The sequence below is a fragment of the Aotus nancymaae genome, unplaced genomic scaffold, assembly GCF_030222135.1.
Source record: "Aotus nancymaae isolate 86718 unplaced genomic scaffold, 86718_ANA_hifiasm-v0.15.2.pri h1tg000036l, whole genome shotgun sequence".
Taxonomy (NCBI): Eukaryota; Metazoa; Chordata; class Mammalia; order Primates; family Aotidae; genus Aotus; species Aotus nancymaae.
Window position 1 is genome coordinate 45,152,263 of NW_026988450.1, and position 18,187 is coordinate 45,170,449.

Below are 18,187 nucleotides of genomic sequence, written 5' to 3' on the forward strand. Positions count from 1 at the left end.
TGTGTTTTTTCTACCTCCAACCCATTCTCCATCTTTGTTCTTGCTTTCATATTTGAAATTTCCTGTTTTGTTTATTTGTTTTGTTTTTTGGAGACAGAGTCTCGCTCCATTGCCCAGGCTGGAATGCAGTGACATGATCTTGGCTCACCGCAACCTCTGCCTCCCAGGTTCAAGTGATTCCTGAACCTCAGCCACCCAAGTAGCTGAGATTACAGGCATGCGCCACATGCTTGGCTAATTTTTTCTTTTTTTTCTTTTTTTTTTTTTTTTGGTATTTTTAGTAGAGACAGGGTTTCACCATGTTGCCAAGGCTGGTATCAAACTCCTGAGCCCAGGCAATCTGCCCACCTCGGTCTTTCAAAGTACTAGGATTATAGGTGTGAGCCACTCCACCTGGCCAAAATTCCCTGTTTAAATCACTTCCATTTCTCTACAAAAGTTTCAGGAAGGGTCTAGTTGATCTGATACCAGTGAACCAGACTCCTGGCTGCTTGAGGGCAGGGACTGGGGTCTTAAAAGAATTGCTTTGAGAGGTCGTGGGAGAGATCTTGTGTAAATTGTCATGGGGTCCCCAGTTGAAAAGCAGCCATCTGCAGAGCTTAGTGCCTGAAGAAATACCTCCCCTTTAAACCCTGTTCATTTCTCCTGTGTCCATTCCCTCAAGTAGACTGTCCAGGATGAGCACCCAGGAGCACTAATATGTACTTGCTGAATTGAACTAATTTGAATCTTATTGTTTCAGCCAGTTTATTGCTTTATAGCTTGTTCGTAATCTAATCTGAATTTCTGGAACTTTTCTTCTTACTGAAAAGTCTGCTCCTACTTACTTCAGTGTTAGAAGACACTTCCCTCTCCATCCTTTGCTATGCTCAACCTTGGACTTGTAGGAGACAGGAGTTCTGGGTGTTCCTTGGTCACTCAGATCCCTTGGATACGGAGTCTGTGCACCAAGATGATCCCACCAGGCTCTCAGGGCACTTCTTAGTCTGGATTGTGACAGCCTTGGGGTCAGGAATTTAACTGCCTTTGTTATTTCTTTAGTGGGGGATGTGGAGGAACAGGCATAACACTCCAGTCTACCCATCCTGGGACAGAACAATATTTATTTAGTAAATGATTGTTAAGATTTGGTCAGATGTGAAATCCTGAGGAAGTAATTTCAAGAACACAAACCAACACCCAACCCACAGATTCGCTGAATCTAGTCTATCACCACCCCAGCCCCACTGAATTCCTTACCATCTTTCATCCTCTCCCTCTCAGATCTGCTCCCTAAGCCCTCTTTAGGTCCCTTTATGTCACTAGGCAGCCCAGGCATCCACTCCCAGTACTATCTCTACCTGACTCTTCCCTCCTCTTTCTTCCAGTCCTTGGCTGTTTGTTCACACCTGTCATATCTCCCTTTATAACAGCTACTAGGAAATTCCTCTCCAATCCCAGCCCTATCTGCCTTTGAGGACTATCTGCTCACCTCTCCGCCATGACCTCTGGCCTCGGGTCCTCCTGCTTCATGTGTCAGGAACAATGGTGGTGGAATCAACAGTAAGAATTGCTTTGAAGAGAGTCTTCAAGGTGGCTATGGGTGTTGTGAGGATGTGCTGGATGCTTGGTCAAAGGACAAGAGAGCTTCAAAATGGATACTTATAGGAATCACCTGTGGAAGGGAATAGAAAACCACAATGGCAGATCACAGATTGCTCTTTACCAAGGTTTTAGCTTCCATAACCCTCATGAAAAAATCAAACCCTGGTGCTCCAAGGTTGGCAGTGGAAGAAAAGAGCCTCTATGTGAATAAGGTGCCTGGATCTCATGGCTCTGACTCTTGGGGGAATAGCTACCTCTTTAATCTTCCTGCCCAAGCCCTGCCCATAATTCTTCTCTCAGTGTCCAGTCCACCCAGTGAAATCATGTTGAAGAACAGATACCTCTCAACTAGAACACTGGGCTTCCCTGCTGTGTCTCCCCAGCATTTCTGTCCACATTTTGCCACTCAAAGCCCTTACCACCAAAATCAAAAATAGCTGTTATTGGTTTGTCCTCCTCAGTTCATATCTGTGTCATTCATACATTGTATCTGTGTCATTCCAGATTATAGCTCAGTGACTGCCAGAGGATAGATGCACAATAATTGTTTGTTGAATTAATGAATAGATCAACTTTGCTTAAGGCTCTGGGATAGGAGCAGAGAAAGCAGACCCAAAGAGCTACTTGTAAGTAATCTGTCTTCTAAAATGTAAAGTACTCATCTTGAGCTTGTGTTCCTCTCCAGAGCCTCCCTGCCTGGCTCTCAGTATATCTCCACGTCAGTCCCTTCCCAGCTGGTAGTATTCCAGCATAGCCAGACTTCTCAAGACAGACTGATGGGGTGAGAGAGAATTAGGACAGACTTCTCATAGTGGTCTAAGGTCCATTCTCTAAGATTCCAAATTCCTGTATCAAGTACTATAACTTCCTTGGGTGATAAATTCTCGGAATATCTGTCTCATCATGGGCTTACTCTAGGTCAGAAAGGAAAACAGCTTTCATCTCCTTTGCCAACTTCAATCAGTTTCTCCCTGAAGTACTCTATTGAGAATTAGCCAGAAAGAGTAGGTGATCAATTAACAGTGTCTGCCATGGATGTGGGAGGGAAGAAAGACAGCATTCATGGAGTGCATTGCCTATGATCTCAGCAGAACAATCTGTCATTATACAATAAAAGCAGTCAATACCCACACTTAGAGGGATTATTTCGCACTTACTCTTTCAGGTTTGAGATGTCTTTTGACACTCTCCATGCCTTCTACTCTGCTACAGAGACTTGAAGAGGGGGAAATTTTAATAATTTGTATCAGCTTCTGATGCAATTTCTTTTCTTCTGAAATACAACTGAAGCTGAAGGAAACAACCACAACAGGATGGTATTACTTAAGTCCAATTCAACCTTTTTTTTTTTTAGAGACTGAGTCTCATTCTGTTGCTACTGCAACCTCCGCATGCTGGGTTCTAGCAATTCCCTGCCTCAGCCTCCTGAGTAGCTGGGACTATAGGTGCATGCCACTGTGCCTGGCTAATTTTTTATATTTTAGTAGAGACAGGTTTTCACCGTGTGGCCCAGGCTGGTCTTGAACTCCTGAGCTCAGGCAATCCACTTGCCTCAGCCTCCCAAAGTGCTAGGATTGCAGGTGTGAGCCACCATGCCCGGCCCAACCATTATTATTTTTAAAATGTGATAATTTTATTATGAGTCTTCTGCTCTTTGTTAAGCATCATCCCTAAGCTTGGCAATGGTGCATGGATAGACTGAGAACAGCCCCAAAGTTCCCTCTCTTGCTCTGCCCCACCTGGGTCTAAGACACATCTTCCAATAGGCCCCCAAGGGAGTCAGGCTCAGCATCTCCACCAGGACTCTCTCTATTGGAGCTCTTGGTGGGAAACCAAGAAGGGGCAGCCAACCACTAGGCTACTTCCTTTCCAAGAAATCCCTCAGACCACCCACTAGGGCAGTGGCTAGTGGCAGCTAGGGAAGGCCTGCTAGGTTCCAGTTGGTTCTGTGTCTGAACCCACATAGGAGTGCTCAGCACCAGGAGACAGAGGGTAATATGACCCACTTTTCCTCCCCAGCACTGACACTAGCTGCAGATTGGGAGGGAAACACCAAATGCCACAAGGAGCTGAAACAAAAGGTTGGGGGGATGGCAGGGCAGAGTGGAGGGAAAGAATCATTGACAGGAATGAGATGGGAGAGGTGGTGGAGACAGCATTTGGGTGTTGAAATTATCTTTTTTTTTTTTTTTTTTTTTTTTTGAGACGGAGTTTCGCTCTTGTTACCCAGGCTGGAGTGCAATGGCGCGATCTCGGCTCACCGCAACCTCCGCCTCCTGGGTTCAGGCAATTCTCCTGCCTCAGCCTCCTGAGTAGCTGGGATTACAGGCACGCGCCACCGTGCCCAGCTAATTTTTTGTATTTTTAGTAGAGACGGGGTTTCACCATGTTGACCAGGACGGTCTCGATCTCTTGACCTCGTGATCCACCTGCCTCGGCCTCCCAAAGTGCTGGGATTACAGGCGTGAGCCACCGCGCCCGGCCGAGATAGGCTTCTAACTTAAATGTCTAAAGGGAGGGTTTCTTCCTAACTCAAGAATGTGACCAGCTCATTAAAAGCAAGCAAGCATCAATGCATCATCTTGCTCAGCATGTTCCAGCTCAGCTCCTATGGTATCTTCAACTATTTCTCAGATTTAAGAGTAATAAGTCTTTCTCAGGGGGCAGCATATCTTATCTGCAGGTAAAGGACAACACCCCATTTGGTAGTAAAAGATTGAGTATCTACAAAGTGTTTATTTCCTACTGTTTAAAAATTGTTTTTTGCAGAAGATAAACAGATACAAATCTCCATGGATGATTTAAGAAGTGCATAGGTGACAAATGGGGAAGAGAAAACCCATTCTGCCTCCTCAGTCATCCACTGATGTCTGAGACAGAATAATATTGGGTTTTTTTCCCTCTCTCTTGATCTTCCTGTGCAATAAATAATGATGACAATAGCAGCATATAATATTTACGGTGGCCATGTAATTTACTGGCCAGACTGGGATCCTTTGGAGAGTGAAAGTGAGTACTAATCATTACACCAGTACAGTCGACTTAAATGGAGACATATGGTCATCCTAATAATAGTGGAAATTTATCATGGATTCTGGAGTCAGGCCCAGATTTCAATTCCAGCTTCCCACATACTTGTAATTACAGACATGCTACTTTATCTCCAAGATCCCCACTTTGTTCATGATAAAGATGAAAAATATTAATACCTATCTGGCAAGATCATTATGAGGATTAAATGAGATAGTTATGTAACATCACCTAACATAGCATAAGGCTGGCATTCCAAATATAGTCAATATAGTCATATTCTTGGCTTTATAGCAATATGCCAGGATTAGTGAATCAGTTTGTTTATCCATTTCTTCAAGTACCCAAGAGTGAATTGGACAAGTATTTATTGAGTAAGACCAGTGGTTCTCAGTGGAAGCAGTATGACTCCACGGGGATGCTTTGGAAAACTGTGGAGGTTTATGTAGTTGTCACAGTGATTTGTGTAGTGGGGAGGGTACTACTGGCATTTAGCAAGAGGGTGCCAGGGTCGCTAGACATCCCGCAATATCCAGAAAAGTTTTGCACAACGAAGGATTGTCCCCCATCCCTCAGGGCCTACTAGTGCCCCATTTGATATTCCTGGAGGCAAAAAAAAAAAAAAAAAAAAAAATCTTTATAAATTATCTGAGCCTAGAGCCCAATTTTATTTTACATATAAACACAAAGCATTTGTTGCAGAGTTCTAATATGCACTGGATTTTCCCATAATGTGTCAGCTGTATAAATTAAAGGAAGATTGCACTCTGTTCAGAATTTTACTAAGGGTTGTTCATTATTTCAGGAACTCCCATTACTGGTAAAAAAAAAAAAAAAATACCACTGTTGGATAGTAATGGCAAAATAGGGAAAGATATGTTAGTCATTAATATAACACACCACTCTTCAACTGCATTTAACGCCTTCACATTCACATCATTCTCCTTATAAGTGAAAGCATTTGACTCATGTCTTCTAGTGTGGCGATCCTAAGGATTTACACAATGAAAATCATATTATTTTATCATATATCTTTTAAATTTCTTTTTTATAACAAGGCATTATATTTGTAGCAGAAACTGCTAGATGCTCACCAAAATCCATGTTCCACTCTCTCTCCTGGTTCCCCAACTAGACTCTATTTCCCATCTACCCTTGCAGGCATGTATGGCCATGTGCTTGAGTCCTAGCCAGTGGCTTCTGAGCAGAAGTGGGGCATATGCCACTTCCAGGCCTGGCCCACAGAAACCTCCCAGGTGCATGCCTCCACATCTGTTTCAACTCCCTGCCCATTATCTGCCCAGTCCTATCATGGGAGCTAGAAATAAACTTTTATTGCATTTAAGCTATTAAATATATTAGAGTCCATTTGTTTTAGCAACAAGGAGAACCCAGCTAATACAATATGGGCTTTTAAAAAAAACTTACATGTGGAAGACAGTGTGGCGATTCCTCAAGGACCTAGAAATAGAAATTCCATTTGACCCAGCAATCCCATTACTGGGTATATATCCAAAGGATTATAAATCGTTCTACTATAAGGATACATGCACACGAATGTTCATTGCAGCACAGTTTACAATAGCAAAGACCTGGAACCAACCCAAATGCCCATCGATGATAGACTGGACAGGGAAAATGTGGCACATATACACCATGGAATATTATGCAGCCATCAAAAACGATGAGTTTGCGTCCTTTGTAGGGACATGGATGAACCTGGAAACCATCATTCTCAGCAAACTGACACAAGAACACAAAATCAAACATCGCATGTTCTCACTCATAGACGGGTGTTGAACAACGAGAATACATGGACACAGGGAGGGGAGCACTATACACTGGGGTCTTTCGGGGGGAGTGGGGGGGACAGCGGGGGTGGGGATTTGGGGAGAGATAGCATGGGGAGAAATGCCACATATAGGTGAAGGGGAGGAAGGCAGCAAATCACACTGCCACGTATGCACCTATGCAACACTCTTGCATGTTTTTCACATGTACCCCAAAACCTAAAATGCAATAAATAAAAAAAAAAGAAAATCAGAAAAAAAGGAAAAGAAAGAGAAAAGAAAAAGAAAAGAGAGAAAGAAGAAAAAGAGAGGAGAAAAAAACTTACATGTGAATTTCATTTTAAGATAGTAAAAAGGACATTATAAAATATTATTTATAAAAAGGGTGTTAGCTCTGATAGTGTCGAGAACTGCTGGCCTAGACTATGGAAGGTGCTGTAAGGACTAGACAGAAGAATAATGCATGGTCTGTCTTTCTAGTTTATAATATCACATGCACAACTACACAGGCACACACATGCAGAGTTCATTAATTCAAGGCTGTGTGTGATAAGAAACAAGTGAGTTGTGTAGACTGGATGGACTCCAAACTGTTCATTTTGCAACCCCATTAGTTAAAAACATGTTGTGCAAGCACTTTCAATAAATATTTCATAGAATCCAAGACACTATCAATTGTGCATTACATCATCACGTTATATAACGTGAAGAAAAAAGAATATTCCTGCCAATCAAATTGTGACATAGGCTTTCTGTAGGTATTGATTGTAAAATGCATCCCAATATGAGAGGTGTTAAAATGTGAAACAATGTGTGTCTCAGAACTGATAAAAAATGATCATATACTTCTAAACAAATATAATAAGTCCTCTTAAAAGCATACAAAATGGGAGTTTTAAAAAGTTGAAATTTTATAAGCAAAAGTTCAATACCTTCCTGTTGCACCCCAAAGGATCACTATAGACACCCCACCCTGGAGGCCATGGGCATAGACAGAGGTCCTGTGTGGGCTCAGAAGAATGAGGGGCTCTTAGTTGAGTCTGTGTGGCTCTGGAAAAGTGGAGGAGCATTCCAGAAGAAAGAAGTGTCCAAACACAGAAACAGGGAAGGCATCTGAGTGATGTCAGGGACAGTGAAGCCAAGGGGCCGGCATTGACTGTGGTTCTCAGCCTCAGCATTAGGGTGAATGACAGAAGTAGGGTAGCCAGGTGAGGAAGCTACTCTCTGGGAGAAGATAAACAACTTAAGGAAATAGCGGCATGAAAGTGGAGCTAACTTGAACAGGGTAAGCAGATGACAGCTGGGCTCTGTATTTAATGTCAGTGTAGACAAAGAGCAACACAAGATTTGGGTAGGTGCCACTTAAGGCTGATCTTACAAGTCAGATGTGCGGTGGCTCTAACAGAAGTCACGAGAACCTGGCTCAAGATAGCTCCCTTACTGACTGTCATAATTTCTCCTTTGAAGATTAATCCCTTTCAGTTAAAGGACTGAAAACCCCAATTGTGTCTTGAATTCTATGAAATATTTATTGACAGTGCTTGCACAACATGTTTTCAACTAATGGGCTTGCAAAATGAACAGTTTGGATTCCATCCAGTCTACACAACTCACTTGTTTCTTACTATACACAGCCTTGAATTAATGAACTCTGCATGTGTGTGCCTGTGTAGTTGTGCATGTGATATTATAAACTAGAAAGACAGACCATGCATTATTCTTCTGTCTAGTCCTTACAGCACCTTCCGTAGTGCTGTAGGCACTATGAGCATCTTCCATAGAACTTTCCATCTGGGAACCTCAAGAGAAGAAAATACTGGGCAAACAGGCAGGCACTGGAATTGCTGAAATGGCTTTTAGGTTCATAACCTACATAAAGAGTCTTGAATTGAATTATTCTCTGAATTGTCTCCCTCCTCTCTCTTTCTCCCTCTCTCCTTCTCTCTTTCTCTCTCTCTAAAAATATCTATATATGTACACATATGTGAGTGTAGGTGTGTATTTTCTCATAAGGTGATTTTTAGCTAGAGGAAAATTGTAAAACAACTCAGAAATAGCATTTTTAGTATTTTCTAAGATAAAAAGTAAGAAAAGAAATCTAAGGGCAAAAGACCAAGAGATTTGAATAGACAATTTTCAAAATCTGTAAAAAAGGGAAAGTGTCATCAAAATGAAGATTAAAAGGCAAACTAAAAAAAAATTTGCAGCAAATGCAAAAAAGAGCTGCTATCTTGTCTTTATAAAGAGCTGAAGTAACTCAATAAGAAAAATACAAAGAACCCTAAAAGTAAATATTGCAAGGATATTTACAGACAATTCACAAAAGAGCCACCATAACTAGTCAATGATCATAAAGCCCATGGGGAAAGGTGTCATGTCTGTGTGTCCACCATTAGAGACCTAATACCTGGCTCAGTGCCTGGTTCATCTGTTAAGTAAATACAGTCATGTGTCATCTAACAATAGAAATGTTTTCCTTGGGCAATTTCGTCGTTATGTGAACATCACAGGGTGTGCACATACAAACCTAGATGGTATCGCCTACTCCACGCCTCGACTATATGGTATGGTTTTATCACTCTTAGGCCACACATCTGTACAGCATGTTACTCTACTGAATACTGCAGGCAATTATGACACAATGGTAAGTATTTGTGTATCCGAACTTATTCAGATGGAAAACAGTAAAAATACAATACAAAATGTTGAAAATGGCACACCCTGTTCTGTTTAGGTCACTTACCATATATGGAGCTTGCAGGACTGGAAGTTACTCTGGGTGAGTCAGTGAGTGAATGTGAACGCTTAGGACACAACTGTACACCTTGTAAACACTGTACACTTAAGACTGAAAAACTAAATTTATAAAAAATATTTGTCTTTCTTCAATACTAAATTAACCTTAGCTTACTGTAACATTTTTACTTTATAAACTTCTTATTTTTTTAATGTTTTGATTATTTTGTAGATACTTAGCTTAAAACACAAACACACTGTACAGTTGTTTGAAAATATTTCTTTTTTATATTCTTATTCTATAAGCTTTTTCTACTTTCATAGGTTTTATTTTTTATTTTATTTTTTTTTTTTGAGACACAGTTTTGCTTTTGTTGCCCAGGCTGGAGTGCAATGGTGTGATCTTGGCTCACTGTGACTTCTGCCTCCTGGGTTCAAGTGATTCTCCTGCCTCAATCTCCAGAATACATGGGATTATAAGCACCCGCCACCACTCCCAGATAATTTTTATATTTTTAGTACAGACAAAGTTTCCCCAGGTTGGCCGGGCTGTTCTCGAACTCCTGACCTCTAGTGATCCACCCACCTAGGCCTCCCAAAATGCTAGGATTACAGGCATGAGCCACCGTGCCTGGCCTATTTTTTACTTTTTAAATATTTTTGTTAAAAACTAAGACACAAACACATGTATTAGCCTAGGCCTACACAATGTCAGGATCATCAATATCACTGTCTTCTACCTCTCCAGTTTGCCCCACTGGAAGGTCTGCAGGGTAATAACATGCATGGAGCTGTCATCTCCTATGAAAACAGTGCCTCCTTCTGGAGCACCTCCTGAAGGACTTGCCTGGGGCTCTGCTTGAGAAGGTGTCACTCTTTTCAGAAAAGAGTGTTGAGTTTATTTCTCTGTTTCATCATAGATTTGCTTGTAAGTAGATGATGCATCATGAACACTCTTCTCTACTAATAAAAACCTTTCAGTGTTAGGGTCCATGGTTTCAAACTTTCTGAGTTGTTGAGGTCTGCAAAAACTTCTGCTAAACCCTTGACGGGAATGTTCTTGGGGTTTTTTCTTTTTCTTCTCCTACGGTTTCCTTTTCTCTTGACTCTTCTTTAAGCTCTGAGTTCCTCTTCCAGCTCCCACAACTCTGTCAATTCCTCAGGACTCACTTCTAGAAGCTCCTCAATGTCATCCTCATCCACACGTAGGCTGAAGTTGTTTGCGCCCTTATAATCATACCAGACCACCACCATACATGCAATTCATCATTGCCGCATGACTGCATTTGTTGAATGACTGATTAAATGATTTAACTAATTAATAAAAAGGTCGACCTTGAGGTAATCAAAGGAATAAAAAATTAATATTTTTCCCCATCACTGTAGCAAAGGTTTTTTTAAAAAAGGAATAATACGCAAAGAGTATAGTAAATGCATGTAGTGAAAAGGACTTTCTCATGCAAATTGATGGGCATGTGAATTGTTGTGAAAAGCAATCGGTCAATGACACGAACTGTGATGTGGTAGAAACTGTAAGCGTTCACCTCCTGCCGGTGCATGGGTAGACCATGCTTTCCCACCCAATCCCACCACCTTAAAGGCAGACAGGGCTGTGTAACAAGCTCTGCCTATAGGGTACAAGTGAGTGTTTAGGAACCTTCCGTAAAGATGTCATCACAGAGGAGGCTTGGTTGAGATGGTGGAACCAAAGCACTGAGAAGTCTGGACTGCTGAGTCCCCATATGAGGGCAGCAGCTTCAGAGAGTACCCAAAATGAATTCCCCTGACTAAGAAGTAAATTTTTATTTTATTAGGTCATTGAGATAATAGAGCTCCTTGTTACCACAGCACATCTGGCTCATTCTGATCAACATACTTATTTAATTCTTTTAATGTCAATTGCGCTATGCACCTATTATAAAACAGATCCAGAAATTCCATTTATGAGGTATAAGAAAATACTCCTAAATATAGAAAAATATATTTACACATGAAGATGCTCCTTGTAAGGTTATTTTAAAACCAGCGTTCCCATAACAGAATAGTTAGCTGCTAAAGAAAAACATACCACATGTGCTTAGTAGATATTTAAAAAGAAGCTGTAATAACATGGGAAAATGTTTATGGCTGCCATCCCATAGACTTTCTATTCATATAGAATAAGATTGAAGGAAAATCACCAAAAGTGTTGAACATTGGTTTTGTTGGATACTGCAAATATAAGCAATTTCTTCTCCTTCTTTCTACAGCTTACAGTTTTCCAAATATTTAAAAATAAATTTATACCAATTTTTACAGAGAAACAATGCTTCCCTTTCAATTACTCAAGTTTTAAAATTAATAACAAATAGGTCTTCTTCTTATCTCACTGGTAAGATTTTTCTTCATCCTGGAAACATATCTTTCCCTAGTTGCTCTGAAATCCAGGTGGTGGACAATCTTTGCACTTTATATTTTTTGCTACTTTTGTTTATATGCATGCAGAAAAGGCAAATTTTAAGAAAAGATGTCTATGAGTTCATCTCATTTAAAAGCACAATAGGTGACCTATTGATGTTTAAGATAGAGAGGCTCTGACCTTGACCAAGGCCTTCCCACTCTTTGGAGCCCATTGTCCTTCTCTGATCCATGAGAAATTGAGTCTGGTGATCCCTAAGGCCCTCTTCCAGATTATCTACTCTGTAATTCCATGTTCAAATAGAGTAAGATGTTCACAATTTGGTATGTCAGAAGTGTCATTCAACCAGGCATTGGAAAACATTTATCTCCTTAATCTTTGTGAATAGGTATCTAAGGAAACAACTTACATTTGTATTCAAGGGAGATAATCATTTATGAATTTATCCTTACACAATCATTACAAAGGTAAATTGTGCCCAGGATAGCTTCTTGGAGTACGTATAACAGGACACAGTTTTACACCATTTTTAGTAGAATCAAGTAGAAATCACTCTGACAAACTGAGATACCACCAGAGTTTCAGAAATTGGAGAGTCTAGCTTGAAAATATATCATAGGGATAATGAGAGTCACAGTGCTCAGTAGACACAATTTTAGAAAACTTGAGAAAAAGACACTGGAATGATGAAAGACCCAAGTAATCGTGGAAAGCAGAAGAGAACTGATTAGATCCAGACAGCATTATTTTTCATTCAACCTGGGTCAGTTTTACCCAATAATTCTGGAATGACCACCTTGTTTCCTCACTAGCTGCTCCTCCTATCTGGGCCAGAGCTTCTACACATAGAAAATTAGAGCCCTTGACCAGATAGCATCTAAAATCCCTGGAAACTCTAATAAAATATGATTGACTAGTGTTTATTTTTACTATCATTTGATGTCCTTCAGCACTGATTTATAAGAACAAAATACAAACCTCAGGTTATGTGCAAGGAGACACTTCCACGTCTTAACGTCTGAGAAGCAGAACTGGTGTCTTCCAGCTCACAGTTCTTTACTTCTGTCCAGTTTTATTGTTCAGACCTTCCTGGCTGCCTGCAACAGAAGCTCAGCATGACTTGGCTTAAATCAAAAGGAGAAGCCTTGGTTCATATAACCAAATCACTGGAAGGGCATAGGTTCAGGTGGCCAAAAGACAATGGATGCAGGGTCTCAAACACTGTCAAGACTCTCCATGCTCTTTGAGTTTCAGGGTTCAAACCAGTTTCATTATGTTAGTGGGCTCATGGCTATGGGCAGCTCTAGGCTCTCATTCCTGGGGAAGTTAGCATTCTTCCTTAAGTTTACATTTGATAATTCACAGGTAAGGACACTGGTGGCACAGCTTAGGTCACACTCCCAACACCTGAGCCAGTCATCATGCTGAGAGGTGAGAGATATGATGATTTGCCAGCTTGGTCACATGTCCAGTCTTTTTTGTCAAGAGGATTTGGGTCTTATTGAAAGCAATAGAGATGTCCATACTGAGAGGAAAACAGAATAGCAGCTGTATTTGTTTTCTATTGCTGTGTCTCAAATTGCCACAAACTTAGAGGCCAAAATCAACTCACCTTATCTGTTAGTTCACAGTGCCATAGGTCAGAAGGCTGTGCACAGAGTGGCTGTGTTCTCTACTCAGGATCTCATCAGGCTAAAAAGTGTTGGCAGGGTTTTTTTTTCTCATTGAGAGCTCAGGGTCATCTTCCAAGCTCATACGGTCATGGCAGCATTCAGTTCCTTGAGGTGGTAGGACTAAGGCCCTCATTTCTTTGTTGACTATCAGCTAGGGGCTGCTCTCAGCTCCCAAAGGCCCCTCATATTCCTCTTCACATCCGGCTATGGAGAACCCCCCTCCCCCAGTGTCAAATTTATCTCACACTTTGAATCTCTTTCACTAGCAAAAGCACAGTCCTTTTTAAGGGTTTGGCTGATTAGATCAGCACCTGCTGCTCCCCAGATAATCTTCCCACCTTAAGGTGAGTTGATTTGGCACCTTCACTACATCTGTGAAATCTCTTCATGGTACCTAGCTTAGAGTTTGATTAACTGGGAGAATGTGAGGGAAGAGGAGAGCAGAAATATTGGAGATCGTCTTAGAATTCTGCCTACCTTGCTATATGAGCTTAGGAAGTTTGAATCTGTGTTTGATCTTTTGAGACATATCTCAAAAGATCAATCATCCAAAGACTAAATCTACCTAAATCTTGGGCAACTAATTCATTTATCAAGCTGGTTGCTTGACTCATATAATCAACATAATTTGATTGAATACATTTTTTAAAATCATATGATTGTTGTAACTTTGGGAAGATAGAATATGAATTTAAAATAGAGCTTACTTAGGTAAAAGCGTGTTTTAAGCACTTTCTGCATGTTCCTTCTCAGAGGGGGAGCTGTTTATTCCATAAACTCAATTAGGCCCTTCTGTTATACATCCTCATGGAACTCTGTTCTTTTCACTCATGACTTTTGAGACACTCCTAATTACTCATTCAACATTATTACCACTATCCTGTATGCTGACAATGCAGAATCTGCATTTCCTGTTCCACGCAGCATGCCTAGTACATGGCATAGTGGCTGGCACATAAAATAAATATTCACAGAACAAAAGAGGACGAATGCCAGGCCATGCTTTCATCATTTGTGTACTCCCTGTGCTTAGGGCAGTCCCAGTACGTAGTAGGTGTTCAACTGAAGTGGAAGAAAGTCATGGAAGGAGGAAAGAGAAGAAGGCAGAACACAGGGTAAGGCCCCTTTAAAAGAAAACAGCTAACTCTCCTTCATGCTGTGTTGACTTGATTGACCTGTACAAACACTTCTTAGCATTTTACTTCCAAGAACAATCATATAAGGTGATTTAATTATTTCCCAATAGTTGCTGGGACACCTGAAGCCCATGGAGGACAATGGGCAAAAGGGTCCCCACACCGTAACTGGCATTGGGTCTACCTGGAGGGTGTTTATCTGGCTGGGCTTCATGCTACTGGTCACCCATGGCTGTTCTCTTTGTTTATTTTATCTCGAACACAGTCATACACCCACTTCAGTTCTCTGTACAGGCAAAATGTGCCTGGAGTCAATTACTTAGCAAACCAAAACACTCATCCCCAGGCCTGTACTAGACTGTAACTGCAGACAGGATGAACTCACAGAACCTGTACTGCCTATACAAAAGGAGACCTCTTATCACATCTGGTGAGAGATCAATATCACTTATAACATGTTAACTATCCCACTGACCCTGGAGGTGATCTGGCTATGGAGAAGGACTCACGTGGTCAAATATCTCTGAAAAAAACACATAATCTGGGTCTAAAATGTCAGTAAAAATGTTCAAACTGACATCTTCTTGGAAGAAAATTTGAGAACTACTCTGAGGGCTGTTGTCCTTAACACAGTGTTGGTTTTCCCAGCCAGTCCCTCTCCAACTTCCTCCTTCCCCTCCCCTGGTCTCACCCACAACTACAACTCTCACTTCTCTTAACCTTGAAGTGAAAGTCTGATGATGATTGCACACGTCCTCCTTCCTAAGTGCTGCATTATGTCCTGACGCTTTTTCACTCTGATGCATCATTAGTTGCAGGACGAAGCTATTCACAGACCCTGGATCAAGTCCATGGGGAGAGACCACTGGGAACAATATGATTTTTAAAACTAGTTTTACCTCAACCGTGCTCACCCCAGCCCACTCCCCCACAGTGACTTGCTTATTGCTATGGGCTGAATGTTTATGTCCTCCGAAAATTCGTATGTTGAGGCCCTAACTCCCAGTGTAATAGTATCTAGAGGTAAAGGCTTTGGGAGTATTAGGTTTAGATGACGTCATGAGAGTGGAGCTCTCATGAGAGAATTAGTGCCCTTATAAGAAGAGGAAAACTGGCTGGGCGTGGTGGCTCAAGCCTGTAATCCTAGCACTTTGGGAGGCCAAGGTGGGATCACCTGAGGTCAGGAGTTTGAGACCAGCCTGGCCAACATGGTGAAACCCCATCTCTACTAAAAATACAAAAATTATTTTCATAGCGGGTGCCTGTAATCCTAGCTACTAAGGGGACTGAGGCAGAAGAATCGCTTGAACCAGGAGGCAGAGGTTGTCGTGAGCCAAGATCGCGCCACTGCACTCCACTCTGGGCTACAAAGCAAGACTCTGCCTCAAAAAAAAAAAAATGAAAAGAAAAATAAAAAGAGGAAAATAGATTCTGTCTCTTTCTTTCTCTCTCTCGTCAGTGCACTCACCTAGGAAAAGCCACATGAGGAAAGAGCGACAGAGAAAGACAGTGGCCATTTACAGGTACAAGCCAGGAAGAGGGTCCTCACCAGGAAATTAATCCACTGGCACCTTGACCTTGGACTTCCGGCCTCTGGAACTGTGAGAAATAAATTGTTATTTAAGTCACCCAGTCTGTGGTATTTTGTTACAGTAGCCTGAGCCGACTAAGGCACTTATATTATTGCAATTAATTATTTGTATGATGACAGATTCCCTAATTGCTATTACAGCTCTCTAAGAGTTCATCTGATTCGGTTTCACCCCTCATGGTGCCTAACCACAGGTACTTATGTGTATAAATGGTTGTTCAATGTTTCTCAAACCTTCGCTTTTGTCCTTAGAGTTTGGACTTGATCACTCATGCACTGGGAGCTGCTGGGAGTTTCTGAATGCAAAGGGGTATTAGCTGTGTTTTCTTAAGCAAATGACTTACCTTTGGAACCTCAGTTTTCTGGTAAAAGAAATTAGGTTGCACATGGACAGAAAGACGTGAAAGTTTTTTGAACAGCGTAACTCATTGCATAAATGTAAAATAGCCTTAAGATCTCACATTTGCCCCTTGCACTCCTCGAAAGGGCAGAGCATCTGCTAAAAGATCAGTCTGTGAAGCACTAACTTGACTTCTGTTTATTTAAGCTGGACTAACCTTGTGACGAATTCTATCTCTGTGCTGTGGCTGCCTGAGCAGGGAAAAATGTCCGAATGTGGACGGGTTGAAATCCCTTATTATGGGGAAAATATCCCAGCATGCCTTTCAACTTTACTTCTAGGCAAAAGTGAAGAAGATTCCTTTCTAAATAGCAAAAATTCACTTTGCTAAACAAGAACTACTGAGGGGGACAAAACCTTGACTTTAAACTTGTCAAATATGTTTCGCAGCTCCAAAGGCTAACCACACACAGACACACACACACATAGTCATGCCTATTGCTGCCACTTTGTCCTTAGACTTAGAATGACTTAGTTATAAAGACCACAATACACTAAACACTTCCTGTAAAATGTCCTAGCCAGGGACTATGTGATAAAGATTTCCATATATGGGCATGTGACTAAGGGCTGAGAGAAAATATGGCAGAGACTGCTGGCTACAAATCTTGGATAATTCCCTGAGAAGGAAAAGGAAAAAAAAGGATAACAAACCTGCCGCACACAGGAAATGCCTGGCTAACATAACGGCCGAGCATATTTGTATGGGAAAACCCACAGGTTCGCAAGCACTGGCTTTCAGGGGAAAGATGTCTTTAAAATGCTCCCTCCCCATTTTTATGCTTTCAGATTCCCAAGAGCTTCTGCGGGGACTCTTGAAAAAGACCTTAGCACTTTATGCCAGGACGTTTTGAACAGCCTTTTTCATGGGCTTAGCTCTATGTTCTTTGCAAATTGCTAAATCCTTCAACCTCTAAATTTCGTTTCAAAGTCATACATTTCTCTCCAGGCTTCTTGGTTTTCAGAAACCAGCACAGCATGTTTCATTTGTGAACAACTAGAAGAAAGCAACTTTACTGCCAAACTAAAAAAGAAAAAAATGGTAAGTTTCATTGGCTTTTAATTTTACATAAAGATACGCCCTGCCTGCCAGATGTGGGTAAGTGCAATAGAATTAAAGTTGTTTAATCCTCAGCATTGCACAGGTTTTCTAGTCTAAAAATATCTCGCCAGGCTAAAATGCTGGTCTGTATAAACATAATATAAATTAGAAGAGCTGAAGGTTAATAGTCATTGGTTAGCTTAGAAATTGAGTGGCACAAACACATTTGGGGTGTTACCTACTTGCAAGTCTACCAGTCCTCACCCCAAGTTCCTTTCTGCCATCTTCAGACCCTACACACAGTCAGGGACATTGATGTGGTGAGGTCAGGTGGGCCACCTAGATGACAGGACAGTCCTGCCTTTACATAGATGTGTGTTTTACAGCAAGTCACTTGGCTTCGCTGAGCCTCAGGTCCTTACCTGAAAGGTAAGGATAACCAGAAGGCTCTCCAAAAGATGCGTCAAGATGAAATAAGATAATAGGTGTAAACATTTATCACCATATCTGGCACTTCTTAAGCTCTCACGAAATAAAAGCCTGTTGTTATTAGCTTCATCCGCCTCTGCTTGAGCACTGCTTTAGAAAACAAATTGATCAGTGGGCAGCACTGAGTTTTTGGTATTCCTGATACAAACCAATCCTGTAAGGGTCATTACATTGAAAATGTTAAAGCCACAATAGATTTCTTTTGAATACCTTAATATGTACATCCTGAAGAACTTTGAAATCACCCACAGAGTCTCAGTAATTGGTTCCATATTATTTTTAATATATCAGTTGATAGCCTGCATCAGTCCTCCTTGA

At 41.2% G+C, this 18,187-nt stretch overlaps 1 long non-coding RNA gene across 2 annotated transcripts; it reads right to left on the bottom strand.

Moving 5' to 3' along the window:
* Nucleotides 1-1,349: 1,349 nt before the first annotated feature.
* LOC105727820 (uncharacterized) lies at nt 1,350-17,325 on the bottom strand. Of its 2 annotated transcripts, none has more exons than XR_001109864.3 (3): nt 16,993-17,325; nt 15,869-15,946; nt 1,350-1,654 (listed from the first exon to the last, which is right to left on the bottom strand). It is a non-coding gene; the product is annotated as an uncharacterized LOC105727820 (long non-coding RNA). The 2 variants fall into 2 exon arrangements; XR_001109863.3 differs by lacking the exon at nt 16,993-17,325 and adding an exon at nt 16,283-16,549.
* Nucleotides 17,326-18,187: the final 862 nt, after the last annotated feature.